This window comes from Hibiscus syriacus, unplaced genomic scaffold (assembly GCF_006381635.1).
Source record: "Hibiscus syriacus cultivar Baekdansim isolate YM2019G1 unplaced genomic scaffold, ASM638163v2 tig00003725_pilon, whole genome shotgun sequence".
Taxonomy (NCBI): domain Eukaryota; kingdom Viridiplantae; phylum Streptophyta; class Magnoliopsida; order Malvales; family Malvaceae; genus Hibiscus; species Hibiscus syriacus.
In genome coordinates this window covers 2,166,181-2,185,375 of record NW_024061982.1, presented here as the reverse complement: position 1 = coordinate 2,185,375, position 19,195 = coordinate 2,166,181, and positions in this window count along the sequence as shown.

The window sequence follows — 19,195 nt, the reverse complement described above, 5'->3', positions numbered from 1 at the left end:
GTTTGTTGAATTTATATTATATAAAAAATTAGTTAGTAAGTTTATTAATAGTATATTATAATGAAAAATAGTTTATTAGTTAGTTTTAGTTATATAAAAGAATATTTTATTAGTTGTTTAAGGGTTTAGCGTTTACGTTTAACTTATATTTAAAAGTTTAGTTTGTTAGTTTATTAGTTTATTATATTATATGTTATATATTAAAGTTTAGTGTTGTAAATTAGTTAGTTAGTTTATATTAGATTATATTAAATGATTTTTTAAATATTGTTGTTTAATTTTTTTTACAGATTCATTCTAATGGCTGACCAAGTTCCACTGTTGAGGCTTGACAATGAACATATTTCAAGTCATTTGGGAATAATGGTGAATAAAATATTTGTTTAATGAATTATAATTAATAAATATTTGAATATTATTTTATGATTGTGATAATTTTTTTGAAATATTTAATTGTAGGAGGACGAGCAGCGAGTCCTTCGTCTTCGACTACATAAAGTGCCCAAGCCACACCCACTAATAGAAGAAAATTTGCAAGAGGCTGGATTTTGGTATATAACATTGTGCGAGATTACAAGTTGGTCCCAGTTTGATCAGTGCGTTGATTGAACGTTGGAGACCAGAAACGCACACGTTTCATTTGCCGTGTGGCGAATGCACGATAACTTTGGAGGATGTAGCAATGCAACTCGGGGTCCAAACTAATGGGATGCCGGTGGTAATGTCACATGAGTTTAATAAGGTGGAACAACTTTGCAACTTGTTTCTTGGGAAAGCGCCCGTACCACCAGAGTGTAAAGGGTGGCGGGTGAGGTTGTCATGGTTGAAGAATGAATTTCAACTTCATCAAATAGTACGGAGCACGAAATTATATATGCAACACGAGCATATATATTACAATTGATTGGGGAATTTTGATGCCTGATAAATCCGGTAGTTATGTTCACACTCAGTATCTTCTTTTTTTAACAAATTTTGAGAATTGTAGGCAATATAGCTGGGGTTCGGCGATATTGGCGTTCTTGTATCGTGAGATGTGCAAGGCGTCATTAGTCGTGAATGATAATAATACAGTAGAAATCGGTGGATGTCTGTTGCTGCTACAATCATGGGCTTGGCATAGACTTCCGTTTTTGACACCGATTAGTCGGACTGCGGTTGACTTTCCACTTGCCGGAAGGTAATATGAATCCTCTATTTTAATATAAAATATTAATTAAAAAATATTTATTTTGATTAAAATTATTGAACAAAATGTCTCTATTTTGTTTTGATTGATATACAGATGGAGGCATAAAATTGAAGGCACAGGGTTGGTGCACAACAACATTAAAGAGTTCAGGTTGAAGATCGACATTAAGGCCAAAAAGGAGGTATGCATAATTTGTATTTTTTTTAATTATTATTTAAATTAACTATATTATTTGATTTAAATAATTTTATTGTTTTTGTAATTTTACAGTTTAATTGGAGACCATACATGAATGAAGAATTATTTGCGTTGATACCGCACGATATTTTAGATGGGTTTCAATATTGGTGTGCTGTTACACCATTGATCAATTTTGCTTTTGTTGAGATCCAATTTGGGGATAGAGTGCTGAGGCAATTCCACTTCCACCAACCTATTCCGCGGAGTCCATGGGCTCATGACCTCCTCCAAAACTTAGATGGTCGTCGTCCAGTGAATTGGGTTGAGACGCATGACGACCTGCACAGATTTGATGGTCGTCGTAAAGAAAGCGTTAATTGGGTTGAGAAGCATGTAACCTACATTAATGCTTGGAACAATAGGGCTTCATTCATGCCAACTCTTGACGCCATTCAAGACGACGACTTTAATTTTGATACTTCGGCTTACCTTGCTTATTTTTTGGATAATGGAAAGTCGTTCCTCACAACAATAGTAGAGAGGCGGCAATTTTTGAGGTTTAAGAAAAGATTTGGTAAAGCTGAATTATCTCTACCGAGTGGGAGTGGGAGTTCATCTCTACAAACTGAAGCGGAAATGACCGATGTGGATAATAGCGCACCACAATCGTTGCATCACGCAGTTGATGATTCTACTGGCCCGGCATACATACCAGAGTTTGTGCAACCTGAGGCACCCATCTATTCTCCTACGTTTTCGTCGACGTATGACTTTGAACACATGACAGTTCAAATACCCCCAATGAATGAGGGGATGGGTACAATACTCCTGAGCCACAACGGCCACAACGTATCAGACGTCCGCCCCGACATTATCATTCAACAACACCCCGACATCGACAACAATTGTAAACTCGTTTGCTATTTATTACAAATTATTTATTGAAATTAGACTACTTTTTTTAACCTTAACAAATTATTTATCATTATATAATGATTATCAAATCATTACTAAATCATCAAATCATTAAATATTTAAATCATTATTAAATCATTTTATAATGATTATTACTAAATCATTACTATAATGATTATTATCAAATCATTACTAAATCATCAATCATTAAATATTTAAATCATTATTAAATCATTTTTATAATGATTATTACTAAATCATTATTATAATGATTATTATCAAATCATTACTATAATGATTATTATCAAATCATTACTAAATCATCAAATCATTAAATATTTAAATCATTATTAAATCATTTTTATAATGATTAATAATACATAGAAATACATATATGATTACTAATGATGAGGCCTATATCTTGGTAAATTAGGACAATTGTTTTTTGAATGGCCTTCACCTCTACATAATCCGCATCTCTTTGCTTGACCTATCTCTTTAGCATGAAATCCATACTGGTATGAATTCGAGTGGACTCAGGTCGACCCTTTGGACTTCTGCGAAGCATTGGATTTGGTAGCCATTCATCATGATCCTTTTGGGCCAATATGATTCATTCGGGATCTGTCTGAACACATAGCTGTAGACATTTAATATCCTACGTAGGTGGAAGCATTCATCAACATAAGTGTATGCGCTTACACCAGCATACATACATGCAGCGACTGCATGAGCACATGGATATTTCCATGCCTGAAAACGACCACATCACACCATTTGTGTCGTAAATCAACTCTAAATGTTTGGTCTTCTCCTCCGACGTTACGACGTATGCACGACACGACAAAAGTATGACCAACTCGGTCGAAATTATGAACAACCATTGATGTTGCCAATCGCTCATTTGCTTCCATTGATTCCACCACTGTAGGAGCCCAAGTTTTACCTCTATTTATGAGACTCTCAATTTCCTTGCCTTTGTCCGACCAAACTTTACCCAGTCTAAAGTACGTCTCTTTCACCCACTCGCTATTGGGAGATGGCGTGTACCTTTTAGTACCGAATTAATGGCCTCAACAAGGTTTGTGGTCATATGTCCGTATCTCCGACCTTCATCGTATGCTTGCGACCATTTTTCCCGCGGTATTTTTGAAGCCCACTTCCAACACGCTGATCATCGTAAAATACCTTCAAATTCTCCAATCTCTTGTCAAAATTTGGTCGACGTAGTTCGTATCCTGTTCCATAATATATTGTGTTAAACCGCAATTAAAAAACCACGTAAAAATACACAAATATGAAATTAAAACTTACCCATGCTGACTATCTCGCTACGAATATGTGCGTTATGAAACTGGTCGATACTATTCTTGCCAATATGACGGATACAAAATGTCGGATATGCATACGGAGGTATCCAACGACTTCCTGGTCGTTCAATTGCTGCCAAAATACCCGTTCCTCTATCGGATATCAAGCAAACTCCATCTTCACGAACGACATATTGACGTAGATTGGTCAGAAAGAAATCCCAAGCCTGTTGTCTCTCCCTCAACAATGGCGAATGCAATTGGGAAGATATTTCGCTCACCATCTTGAGCAACTGCCATCAAAGTACATGCCTATATTGACCATACAACCACGTACCATCTACTTGGATCATACGTTTGCAAAATGGAAATCCTTCAATACATGCCTTGAATGCCCAAAATAGTCTATGAAATATTTTCTTCCCTGGCAGAAGTTGACCTTCTTCGTCATATGCGGGCATGGTTTGAGACTTCACTATAGTTCCTGGGATAAATCGCTTCATTGCTTGTAGCAAATGTGGTAGCTCATTGTACGATGTATCCCAATCTCCATACGTCAACTTCATTGCCTTCATTTTCGCATTCACACCTTGCCATATTTTACTTGATATCCAAATGGCTCGAATAGATGCAGCTAACACTGAACAAGATATCCTTGGATCCTTTTCAACCATCGCCTTCACGTATTCACATATTACATCGGAGTCCAATAGTCGGTGGTCTGTTCGATGGAGTTTTGCAAACATGTGTGCGAACCATTGTACCTCGTGATGACCCAAACATCGTGCCTTTGATTTTTCGACACTCTGATCTTCCACTTGCACTCTGGGCCATATTTTACACACTTTGCGTATAGGGTTTTTCTGGTTGGACTCTGCACATGGACATCAACATGGCATTTGATGCAGTACTCTTTAATCGCCAGCGTAGCTTCATTTTTCCTCTGAATTGCACCCCAACTGAAAATTCACCAGAATTATCGAATGATTCAGTCATTTGGTACGGAGGTAATGTGGCATGTCTGGGAATTCAGGTGCCCTCATTGCATCATAATCTATCTCGTACATGTGAGGAGTAGCTTCATACGGTGTCGGAACTTCATCAATTGCACCTCCCCAAAATTTTGTCACCTCGCCCAAAATCGATTTTCAGCGTCATTATCAACAACCAATTCCGGTATGTTTCTCGTCTCATACTCTGCTGCTGTAGATGTCCCCCCCGACTTCATTTACACTTTCCAATAGTGCCATAAAACTGTTCGGGAACCTGTATGTCGGCTCCTCAAACTGACTATATAAAGCCATTCAGATGGATTTTGAGCCACACCTCTTGATGACCCAGGAACATCACATTGTTACGCACATCAACAATAATTCAATAACTGCTATATTGGTGAATCATGTAATCCAACCATGGTTCCAATATCATCATCTTCTCAAGTGGAACTGCAGCATATCTGACTGGGTTAGAGCATATCATAAACCTATACCTCAAACCATCAACTGCAGCTCGAATTTCTTTCTATCTTATGCTTCATTTCTATAAATGTGATGTCTTTTTTGAACATCATATTTATTGGTTTTTCAGACTGAAAAACTACTCCGACCTCATTTTCCATAATCTGTCCATTATAATGGACAATCGTGAAAAAGTTGCTGCTCATTTTCTCTACAAATAAAAAAAAAATTAATTTAGATTAAAAAATTAGATAAGATAATTTCATAAATTATTAAAATATAATATACTATTATATTAATGATCAAATAAATTTATTATAACTTGATTGATTGCTTACTAATAAACCTAATAATGATTTGATAATTACTATTAATCTAATGATTTGATATTTAATGATTTAATAATAATATGATTTAGTCATAATCACTAATATTATTTATTATAAATATTTAATGATTTTGATTTGATACTAATCATTTAGTAATTATTACTAATATAATGATTAGTTTGATAATATTTTTATTTTTTAAAAATATCAAACAAATTGTTAGGCAAAACTGTCGATATACTGTTCTCGAAATAATTATTTCGCGAGATAATACGTTGTCCGGATTATTTCATTCAATTAATTTTTACTTCTTACTAATATACACATACATTGTAAATTAAAAATTTATTTTTAAAACAACACTAAATATTTTTAAACACAATATTTTTTAAAACGGAAATTATCTCGCACAAATTAGTTTATATAATCTAATATAAACTACTAACTACTAATTTACACATACACAACAACAAAAATGGACAACAAAAAATAATAAATTACTCACGTCTTTATGCTTCTTCCTTTACTTTTTTTCCTGCCTTGTTTCTTCTTCGAATCAATCTGTACGTGGGCAAATATTGTGAAATAATGTCATGTATGTGTAAACAAATATTTATTTAAACAACAATAGCTCCCACAAATTAATTTTATAATCTAATATTATAATATACCTTAAATAATAACTATTTCTTTATTATAATATAACTTAGTTAAAATAACAAACTAATTAAGCACTAATTAATTTTTTTATAATAACTTCAACTTCAACGAACAACCTAATATACGTTTAAAGACACATACAAATTAATAAATATTTTTTATTTAATAACTTAAACTAAGAAACTAATTAACTAATTTTTATATAATATAATATATAACTTAAACTAATACTAATATAATTAACTTAAACTAACAAACTAATAATTTATACTAACAAACTAATTAACTAGATTTTAATTTTACCCTAAACCCGAAACTAACAAACTAATAATTTCATATATTAAACTAAATTAAACAATAAAAAATTACCTCACGAACTATGTTTGAGCCTTTATCTTCTTTTCTTCTTCTTCCTTTCCTTTCTCTCGGCAAAGTTTATATTTGCCGGTTCTGCTTGTGCTTCTACCCTAAACACCATATCCTTTATATAGGGTAAATTCACGAGATAATGTTCTCGAATTTTTTTTTTCACGATATGGTGCACATCATAGATTAATTGCTGGAATGGGGTGAATTACAGTGATCGCCATAGGACGCCATGCAATCCAGGCGACCTTGGAGGTCGCCATGCAATCCAGGCGACCTTGGAGGTCGCCATGCAATCCCATTAGTTGCAAGAAACAAGTTGGTCAGCCATTAGAAACAAGTTGCACTCTGGTGGTACGGGCGCTTTCCCAAGAAACAAGTTGCAAAGTTGTTCCACCTTATTAAACTCATGTGACATTACCACCGGCATCCCATTAGTTTGGACCCCGAGTTGCATTGCTACATCCTCCAAAGTTATCGTGCATTCGCCACACGGCAAATGAACGTGTGCGTTTCTGGTCTCCAACGTTCAATCAACGCACTGATCAAACCTGGGACCACTTGTAATCTCGCACAAATGTTATATACCAAAATCCAGCCTCTTGCAAATTTTCTTCTATTAGTGGGTGTGGCTTGGGCACTTTATGTAGTCGAAGACGAAGGACTCGCTGCTCGTCCTCCTACAATTAAATATTTCAAAAAAATTATCACAATCATAAAATAATATTCAAATATTTATTAATTATAATTCATTAAACAAATATTTTATTCACCATTAATTCCCAAATGACTTGAAATATGTTCATTGTCAAGCCTCAACAGTGGAATTTGGTCAGCCAAACTAAACTTTTTAAAAATATAAGTTAAACGTAAACGCTAAACCCTTAAACAACTAATAAAATATTCTTTTATATAACTAAAACTAACTAATAAACTATTTTTTCATTATAATATACTATTAATAAACTTACTAACTAATTTTTATATAATATAAATTCAACAAACAATATACTAACTACTTTAACTAACACAAACTAATTAAATAATTTTTTTTATAACTAACTATTAACAATACAAACATAATTATTTTTAACTATATAACTATCAAACATATACTAATTAAATAATTTTTAATTTAGTATACTATAACTTAAACTAACAATCAATAACCCTAAACTAACAAACTAATTAACTGCTTTGTTGTTTAACCCTAAACCCTAAACTAACAAATTAAACATTTATAATAAAACTAATTTAAATATAAAAAAATTTACCTTATCCCCTTTCTTCTTCTTACTTTCCTTTTCCCTTTCTTCCTTTCCTTTCTCCCTTCTTTCTTCTTTCTCGGCTGCAATCTCTTCTCCCTTTCTTCTGCAATCTCTTCTCCCTTTCTTTCTTTCTTTTATAACCGGCTGAGGCCTCAATTATTCACCAATTGTACAATTGCAGCTGATTTCACGCGTTCAATTATGTACCAATAATCAATGGTTCACATGCCTCAAATGGTTCACATGCATGGGAGGTGTAGGCATGCAGCGGGGAGCACGTGAATTGGGAGGTGTAGGCAATGCAGCGGGGAGCACGTGAAGGAATCTATGTGGCTATGGTGTGCTGTGCATGTGCATGTGATGGAATGGGCGGGACTACATGGCGACCTACAAGGTCGCCGGGACTACATGGCGACCTACAAGGTCGCCGGGACTACATGGCGACCTACAAGGTCGCCTAGGCTGCATGGCGACCTCTCTATTTGCATGGCTCGGCATGGCTCGTATATGGCTCGTTGCATGCTCCCAATTGGCTCTCTATTCCTGCATGCTCCCCATTGGTCGTATATGGCTCGTTGCATGCTCCCCATTGGCTCTCTATTCCTGCATGCTCCCCGTGGGCTCGTATATGCTCGTTTGCATGCTCCCATTGGCTCTCTATTCCTGCATGCCCCATTGCCTCGTTGCATCCTCCCCATTGGCTCGAACTCGTATATGGCTCGTATATGGCTCGTATGTCCACCCTCGTATGTCACCCGTATGTCGCCAGGATTGCATGGCGTCCTCCAAGGTCGCCTGGATTGCATGGCGTCCTATGGCAATCACTGTTGAATTCACCCCATTCCAGCAATTAATCTATGATGTGCACCATATCGTGGAAAAAAAAAATTCGAGAACATTATCTCGTGAATTTACCCTTATTTTTTGTTAAGAAACTAAATAAGGAAGTGGAACAGAGAGCGTTAGAGAATGCTCATGACTCTCTATATCTCTCTTCCTGGTCTTTTGTCAAATTCAAAGAGAGAGACCTACTTGTCAAATTCAGAGAGAGAGAGAGAGAGAGAGAGAGAGAGAGAGGTGGCGGTAAACGACGCCGTACACATGCAGATTTTGTGACAGAAAGCCACACAGCTGACTGGGTCAGAAAGAGAGAGAAATTCACTCAATTGGGACGTGAAAGAGTCAGACGTTATAAGAGGAGAGGAGGGGAAGAAGAATCAAATATTGGAGAATTGTCAGTTTGATCATTGGAAAGGGTTGAATAATAGCGTTTCTATTCACCAATCTAACTACCTGTTAGTGTTTCTTTCTTTTCAAATACTCGTTCGCTACTCGAATGTGTTACCCCGTTTCTTTAACATAATATCAGAGTTTATCTCTAACTTTTTAATAAAATAATATTTTAATTCATTTTTTCCTGAAATATTTTGGTTATAATATTTTATTTTGTGATAAAATATCTTCTAATTGAATAAAAATTATTAAAATAATTAATACTTATTGTTGACATGATAATTTTTATATGTCTAGAGTAATAATATAATATATGACACACCATATTTATGTACATAGTATGTGTCACGTTATTACTTATATATTCGTGGCATGTATCATGCCACTACTTATGTGCATGTTGCATGTGTCACATTATCACTTTAAACACACAGTATATGTTATATCATTATTTTTAACTTGTGATGTCATCACTTATGTACATGTGACATGTCTTATGTAATCGCTTTAGACACATAAAACTTGCCACATCGATGACAACATTTATTTTTAGTCAACAAACAAATTTTATCTAACTATAGATTAACCATAAATAATTTTATCTTAAAAAAAATATTAAAAATTATACTCTAAAAATATGAACCAAATAATTTAAAATATTAAAAATTAGCATCTCTAAAAATATGAACCAAATAATTATTTAAACAAACATTAATTTTCTTTTATCATCTCCTTATTGCAATATTAAGAATCAACTTATGCTTTAATGGCCTCTTTGGTGAATGTCATTGTAACATCCTCAATACCGGTTAGTGACTAAATTGTAAAGTCTCATAATTTAGTGATGTAAAATAGAATATTGAATAGTATAAGATTTATTTGTAAATATTGTATGAATTGAATTGAAATGAAGAAGGAATAGAAGGGCAAAGAGGTCTTTATAAGGAATAAGAAAAGAAGGGTTTATATATGTATCCACGTGGGTTGAATAGGGGAGAACACAAAGGTTTCCAGAGTTCTTTTCTTCTTCTTTCTTCCTTGTACGTGTAAGCAAAACAAGGTGAGTTTTCTAATTATGAGTTTCTTGTTAAATTTAGATTGGTTTTGATTATTAGATGATAACTAAGCTTAAGAAAAGCTTAGGTTATCTTAAAATCAAATGATGTTGGAGTTAGAAGAGATTAAAGATTAGATTCTTTAATGAAATCTTGGAATAGAGTTCATATCTAGAATTGGAAGTTAAATTTGATTTGTCATCAATCTAGTTAAGACATATTAAGGTTAGAAGTGGAATTAAATCATATTGCAAAGTTGGTATATTCTGGATTTCACACAGGAGGATAGGATCTGAGGTTTAAGATGAAATAAATGAGTATAGATTGGTTAGTATGTACTGGAGTTAAGAATATAAAATGGATGAAACACAAAAGATTTAAGCTGAAATGGATAAGTTTTCGGGTTCAAGAAATGAATTTTGCAGAGTGCATCGGTGCACATTCAACGTGTACCAATGAATCAAGAGAAAATCCCCAAATTTGTTGAAGGTGCATCGATGCACATGGAGTGTATCGATGCACTCATTTAAAATAAATGAACATCGAATGCCATTAGGCATCGATGCATAAGGAGTGCATCGATGCACCTGCTTAAAATACAAACATCGATAGGATTTATGCACCGATGCACCGATGTATGGGTATGCTCGATGCACCGTCAAGGGATGCATCGATACATGGTGTAGTGCATCGATGCATACCTTCAGTAAGCGATGGAAATAGCTTTCTTTTAGCCTAAGGATTAATATTTGGAATATATCAATTTGTATGCTAATAAGTATCATGTATACTATGTATTTAGAGCGTAATCTTATTCCAGAACAATCGAAGGATTAGAATCGAATCAAAGCAAGGCTAAGGTGAGTGCATTTATAATTAAAGTGTATAGAGACAGACTTGTGATAGTCTATCTCTGATAATTGATTAATGATTCCATACCCATGTATATGCATACATATACTATTGTAATAGTGATTGCATGCATAATTCATTATATGTTCATATGACATTGAATGAACAAATATCATTGCCAGAGATATAATCCAGGTATGTGAATAATGGAAAAGATTATGGTTTATATGAAAGTGCTGAAAGAGATGAAATGAGAAATGCATTCTATTAAAGCCCATGTTATAGATACGAGAGTTATATTGCCTCACTAAGTCTATGACTTAGCGTGTAAGCGATTTATACGTAGATACTAGGAACAAAGAAGAGCAGTACTAGAAGTGGCAATAATAACATCACTACTAAAAGATCAGATCATAAGTAATTGGCAAAGTAGGTATTTTGGGGTGTATAGAGTGTTGGCATGTAATAAGTTGTTAATTACGAATGCTCTGATCGATTTTGTATTTCGTGATCTGATCGATTTTGTATTTCGTGATCTCTTTATGTAAATTAACGTATTTTATTTTAATGAAAGTTTAAAATTTCCCTGTTTTTTCTTTAAGTGACAAGTTTGAAAAGTCAATGTGACACCTCAGACTCATAGGGTCGAATACGGGTTAGGGGTGTTACATTTAATAGTATCAGAGCTACGGTTTAGTCAATTCTCAGCATAAACCGAAGTCTAGAAGGTCTTATAATGTATACATACCAACAAATTAGTGAAAACTTGATCTGATAGAATAGTAAGTTGTTTTTTGCTAATAGAATGATATTATTGTGTCTTAATAGATGTTCGGACATGGTAGTTCTAGAAATGAAGCGGGAGAGATAGACCCGTTGAAAGTAGTAATTCACCTGCCCTGGCCAGGCAGAGTGAAGAACAGACACCCTCAGGAGTGCCTGTGAATGATCAAGATGTATTCTTTAGAACGTTACACACGGTATTGACGCGTTTCCAGCCTCCTACTATTTCAACTCCTAAAATGAATGTTGCGAAAGAGTTGAAGGGTTTAAGATCTCCCGAGTTTAGAGGGGAAGCTGAGGAACTTGGTCATTATTTTTAGAAGAATTCAAGCATAAGTACATCGGAGATCAATTTGTTCGACAGAGATGAAACAAGAGTTCATGAATTTGAAGCAATGGAATCACATTGTATATGAGTACGAGTGTGAATTCAATAAGTTGAGCCGCTTTGCTGCCGAGCTTGTTCTACAGAGAATGATGCTTGTGAATGGTTCGTAGAGGGGTTACATCATCGGTTGAAGGAAATGCTGATTGTATTGAATCTATCCTCGTTTCAAGATAGTCATCGTGCCAAAGCTTTGGAAAGAGCTCAGAATGAGAGATTTAAAATTCAAGAGTCAGACAGTCAAAAGAATGGGTGCTTCTTCAAGTTCTGCACCATCAAAAAGGGGAAAAGATGTTGATTCTCGACCCCAAGGAAGATCAGAGTCAGTGGCATCCTCTGCTAGAGGATCGAATCCGATGAAAGGTAGACAAACTCAGTCAGTGAGATCTGGAGCTGGGAGAGCTAATCAGAGTCAAGTCAGACAATGCCCACATTGTGGAAAGAATCATTCAGAGATATGTAGGATAATTTCAGAGGTCTATTTCTGCAGGCCAAAGGGGAAGAGGTAGAGGCAGAGGAAGAAATCGGTCAGAGTCCTCTGCTCAACAAGAGATAAAATTTTCATGGACCCACGAATGCAAGAGTTTTGAAAGGTTAAAGAAGATTTTGACGAAGCTCCAGTGTTGATTCAACCCGATTCTGGCAAGAACTTTGTAGTGTACAGTGATGCGTCTCATAACGGTTTGGGATGCGTGTTAATACAAGAAGGCAAAGTAGTGGCCTATATTTCGAGGCAACTAAAACCACACGAAAAGAATTATCATACACACGATCTGGAGATGGCGGCCGTAGTGTTTGCTCTTAATATTTGGCGTCACTATTTGTATGGTGAAAAGTGCTATTTGTATACGATCATAAGAGTTTAAAGTACTTGATGACTCAGAAAGAGTTGAATTTAAGACAGAGAAGATAGGTGGAATTTCTCAAGGATTATGACGTAGTGATCGATTTCATCCAGGGAAAGCGATGTGGTAGCAGGTGCCTTAAGTCGAAAGACGTTTGTAGCCTACGAGCTTGGATGCTAGACTATCGTTAAGAGGAGACGGTGCCATATGTGCGGAATTGGCTCTCAAGCCATCATGGCTAAATCGAATTAGAGTATTGCAGGCTAGAGATGAAAGTGTTCAAAGAAGCTACATCAAATAAGGAATGAAGAGTGTACAGATTAAGATGAAAATGGATGGGAACCTATATTATCAAGGGAGGCTAGTGATTCCAGTTGATAATGAATTAAAGAATGATCTATTAATAGAAGCTCACTGTAGTCCATTAACGCTGCACCCAGGAGGAAACAAATGTATATGGATCTCAAGAGTCGATATTGGTGGCCTGGAATGAAGAAACATTACGGAATTTGTATCAAAGTGTATGACTTGACAACAAGTCAAAGCTGAGCATCATGTTCCGTCGGGACTATTACAATCAGTATCAATTCCTCAGTGGAAATGTGAGAATGTAACAATGGATTTGTGACGGGTTTACCTTTAACTCCGAAACAAAAGGGATTCAATTTGGGTGATTGTAGATAGATTGATAAGTCAGCCCATTTTATCCGGTGCAAACTGATTTCTCCATGGATAAATATTTCGAACTATATGTTAGAGAAATACGTTTACATGGTATACCTGTTTCCATAATTTTTGATCGGGATCCTAGATTCACATCGCGATTTTGGAAATCATTACATGGAGCATTGGGAACTCGGTTGAACTTTAGTACAACATTTCATCCTCAGACCGATGGACAGTCCGAGCGAACTATCCAAATTCTGGAGGATATGCTTAAAGCTTGCGTAATCGAATTCAAAGGATCGTGGGAAAGGTATTTGCCACTTGCTGAATTTGCATATAACAATAGTTATCAGTCAAGCATCAAAATGGCTCCCTATGAAGCTCTTTATGGAAGAAGATGTCGTACGCCCTTGAATTGGTTTGAGCTTAATGATAAAGAAATTATTGGTCCCGAGTTGATTCAGGAAATGGAAGAAAAAGTTCAAGTGATTAAGTAACATCAAAACAGCTGATAGACAGAAATCGTATGCAGATTTAAAGAGAAAGAAATAGAATATTAAGTTGGAGACAAAGTGTTTCTTAAAGTTTCTTCTTGGAAGAAGGTTCTGAGAATTGGATGTAAAGGAAAATTGAGTCCTCGGTTCATTGGACCCTATGAGATTATTAAGAGAGTATGATCAATAGCATAACAGCTAGCTTTGCCATTTGAAATGGAAAAGATACACAATGTCTTTCATGTCTCAATGCTTCGGAAGTATCGATTTGATCCATCCCATATCGTGAATACTGAAGAGATCAAGGTTCAACCAAATTTGACTTATGAAGAGGAACTTATTCAAATACTAGCTCATGAGGTTAAACAACTAAGAAACAAGACTATTCTATTGGTTAAAGTCTTGTGGAGGAATCACAAAGTAGAGGAAGCAACATGGGAGCGTGAAGAGGACATGAGGATTAAGTACCCCTATCTCTTTGCGTAATAAAAATTCGAGGACGAATTTTCTTAAGGGGGAGATTTGTAACATCCTCAATAGGGTTAGTGACTAATTGTAAAGTCTCATAATTTGGTGATGTAAAATAGAATGATTGAATATTATTAAGATTTATTTGTAAATTATTATATGGAATTGAATTGAAATGAAGAAGGAATAGAAGGGAAAATAGGTCATTTAAAAGGAAATAAGAAAAGAAGGGTTATATATGTATCCACGTGGGTTGAAGAGGGGAGAACACAAAGGCTTCTAGAGTTCTTTTCTTCTTCTTTCTTCCTTGTACGTGTAAAGCAAAACAAAGGTGAGTTTTCTATTATTGAGTTTCTTGTTAAATTTAAGATTGGTTTTTGATTATTAGATGATAACTAAGCTTAAGGAAGCTTAGGTTATCTTAAAATCAAAGGATGATGGAGTTAGAAGAGATTAAAGATTAGAGGTTCTTGAATGAAATCTTGGAATAGAGTTCATATCTAGAATTGGAAGTTAAATTTGACTTGTCATCAAATATAGTCAAGATATATTAAGGGTTAGAAGTGAAATTAAATCATGTTGCAAAGTTGGTATAATTCTTGGATTTCATAAGGAGGATAGGATTATGAGGTTTAAGATGAATAAATGAGTATAGATTGGTTTAAGTATGTGTACTGGAGTTAAGAATATAAAAGGGGATGAAACATGAAAGATTTAAGCTGAAATGGATAAGTTTTCGGGTTCAAGAAATGAATTCTGGGCAGAGTGCATCGGTGCACATTCAACGTGTACCGATGCATCAAGAGAAAAATCCCAGAATTTGTTAAAGGTGCATCGATGCACATGGAGTGTATCGATGCACTCATTTAAAATAAATGAACATCAAATGCCATTAGTGCATCGATGCATAAGGAGTGCCTCGATGTACCTGCTTAAAATACAAACATCGAATAGGATTTATGCACCGATACATAGTGTAGTGCATCGATGCATACATTCAGTAAGCGATGGAAATAGCTTTCTTTTAGCCTAAGGATTAATAGTTTGGAATATATCAATTCGTATGCTGATAAGTATCAATTACTATGTAGATTTAGAGCGTAATCTTATTCCAGAACAATCAAAGAATTAGAATCGAATCAAAGCAAGGCTAAGGTGAGTGCATTTTATAGTTAGAGTGTATAGAGACAAGACTTGTGATAAGTCTATCTCTAATAGTTGAATTAATGATTCCATACACATGTATATGCATACATATACTATTGTAATAGTGATTATATGCATAATTCATTATATGTTCATATGACATTGAATGAACGAATATCATTGCCAGAGAATATAATCCAGGTATGTGAAATAATGGAAAAGATTATGGGTTTATATGAAAAGTGTTGAAAGAGATATGAAATGAAAAATGTATTCATATTAAAGCCCATGTTATATGATATGAGAGCTATAGGTATAGTTGGCATGCCAAGAGTCGAGGGTATATTAGTCCTTCGGGACATATTCAGTGGTCCTTCGAGATGTATCCAGTGGTCCTTCGGGATGTATCCAGTGGTCTTTCGGGACATAGTGGTCCTTCGGGACAAATACTGAACAAATGTTCAGTGCCCCATGAGGGAATTTATTGAGCTGTGGTGACAGCATTAGTGCACAACCTCAATGTACTCAAATACCTCTATTCTCAATAATTTACATGGGCAATTAAAAGATAAATTAAGGTGAAAGTGATACAAGAAGATAAGTTTCATATGTACATGACATGTTTATATCGGTTATAGTGAAATATATACATGCATATTGAAATGTCATGATCAAATGGGTAAGAATGCATATTCATGAATCTATAGCTACAAGTTTATTTATGCCTCACTAAGTCTATGACTTAGCGTGTAAGTGATTTACACGTAGGTACCAGGAAACAAGAAGAGCAGTACTAGAAGTGGCAAGAATATCATCACTACTAAAAGATCAGATCAGAAGTAATTGGCAAAGTAGGTATTTTAGGTTGTGTATAGAGTGTTGGCATGTAATAAGTTGTTAATTACGAATGCTCTGATCGATTTTGTATTTCGTGATCTCTTTTATGTAAATTAACGTATTTTTTTTAATGAAAGTTTAAAATTTCCCTGTTTTTCTTTAAGTGACAAAGTTTGAAAAGTCAATGTGACACCTCGGACTCATATTCGGGTCGGATACGGGTTATGGGTGTTACAGTCACTATGTCAGTGATATGATCTCGATTATGAGTTTCGAATCATATATGATTGCCCGATCGTGATTCTAGTAAGAAATTAAATTGCTTGCTTTGAACGGAAGATGATGGAAGTTATAGTCTGGATGTAATGAAAGTATGGCGAAGGTATGGGTTGTTAATGGCGTGAAATATGAAAGATGGATTGAAAAGAAAATGGATTGTGACCCTCTAACTATATGGAGTTAGGAACCAACAATATAAATAGATGGAATCGTAGTGGAAGTAGATGGAACGTGACCCACTATCTATAGATGAGCTAGGAACCAACGCTATAACAAAAGGAAATGGATGAAGACAACAAGACTATCTTGAAGCCGATAAAGTTTTACAAGAGAACAAGAATGAAAGAAACCTCTCAAAGATGTTTTATATATTCAAATGTGTCTACAAATGATCCCAAAGGTTCCTATTTATAGTGTTTCTAAACAGCATATGAAAAGACTCAAAAGATGAAAACATTCTCTTCAATTTAGCAATAAAATGCACTTGAATGCTTTGTCTTCTTATCTTCAAGGTTGGTTGAATATTCTAGATCATTTTAGGATGAATCTAGACAATTTGAAGCTTAGTTTGACCTTAATTTCGTCCAAGGGATCAAAGACTCTTGCTATTCCATGCTGAAAATTGTCTTAACAAGTGAATTAAATCACCCTTCATTGCATGTTCTCTTGAAGAATATGAACAGACCTTGAACTTAGATGATAACAATCAGCTTTGAATGCCTTGAATGGGTGAATTAAGAGTCCTTCAATGGCTTGTCACTTGGCTGAAGTTGAAAATACTCTCCCTTGGCTCAAACTCATCCAAATCATTCATGCATAAAATTCTCGTAACAAAATTCCAGCCTGCACTGTCTTCAATAAATCGATCATATCTCAAGCTCCCGATATCGGATTAAGGTGATTCAAAAGGCGTTGGAAAGCTAAGAGATAGAGGAATAATGTCCAATTGATTTCTAGAACAAAAAACATCTGTATCACATCCAGAATTGGAAGACATTCTGACTGACATTCTTGCATATGATGAAACCATTCAACTTCTCTCATGCATCTAGACACAAAGGTGAACTTTATTCAATATTTAATTGGAAATATGCATGAAACAATTAAGAATTAATTTAATAAACGAACTAGTTTGATTAATGAATTAGTTTAATTAATGAACTACTTCCTTAAATGAACTAGATGATTTAAATGCAATGCATGCTTAAATGAACAACACACTTATTAAATGCAATGAATGTCATGCAAATTCATGCATAAGCAACGTAAAGTGTTTCTCCCTTATTATTCCTCCTTCATCACATTCCAAACTTGATGTAAACATACTCTCCATGGCTGCTTGAAACTCCTTACCCCTTGCTCGTGTGATGGGGCCACTTGGGTACTTCTTCGGGTCTTTGCTATTGGTGATAATATCAATCCCTCCCTCTTTAAGGCGATTTGTCCCCAAATCGTCACCTATATCATAAGGAGACAAGTCAGCAACATTGAAGGTTGCACTGACATTAAATTCACCTCGAAGATCTAATTGATAGGTGGTGTCATTGATCTTCTTGACTATTTGGAATGGTCCATCTCCCCGAGGCATTAATTTGGACTTTCGTTGAGCCGGAAACCATTCTTTCCTCATGTGCAGCCACACCCAATCCCCTGGCTCAAAAGTAATCCGCTTACGACCTTATTTGCTTGCAAGAAGCAAATGATTGGTTCAAAACATTACTAGAACTGTCACAACGATCCAAGTTCTCAACCATGGCGAGAAGGACAAGAGTGTACCATAATGGTCCTTCATGCCCCAATCCAGTTCTAATGATGTATTTTATACTGAACTTGTTTTCCAATGCTCAACTGATCAATGATCTTCCTAATTTTTTCAGTAAGATGTTTTGATGCCCCTGAATTAGGAATTTATGACTTAGATTAATCCAAAAGTGAGTATTAAATCAATGAGCATTCGGTATAGGATTTTTGCTCAATGCAAAAATGTACAAGTATTAATTTAGAGATGAACATGAGATTTACTTACAAGAAGAGATTTAAATAGCGATCTACTATTAGAATAACTGTCATTATATAGTAATAGAAGTATCGTCCAAAATCGTTATTACATGATTATAATACTCATGATCACAGTAATAATATCCCTTATGTCCACAATTACAATAATCGCAACACATCCACAATTTAAATGATGCTTAGACTATAGCCTCTATCATAAGAAATCCTTAAAGACTTAAAAGGTTACCGAAAGGGCTCACCATATAATTCCTGCACATGATAATTTGTTATGTACTTTCCACAAATATACATTGCTTCTTGAAAATTACTGGGAAAAACCAAAACAAACGTAGCTTAATTTGGTTGGTAAAGAGAAAAAACCACGGAGAATTCGTTATTCACAAATTAAAGAATCTTCATTTTCATTTCTTTCTTTACATTCTTTTTTATTACTCTCAATCAAAATTACAGAAAACA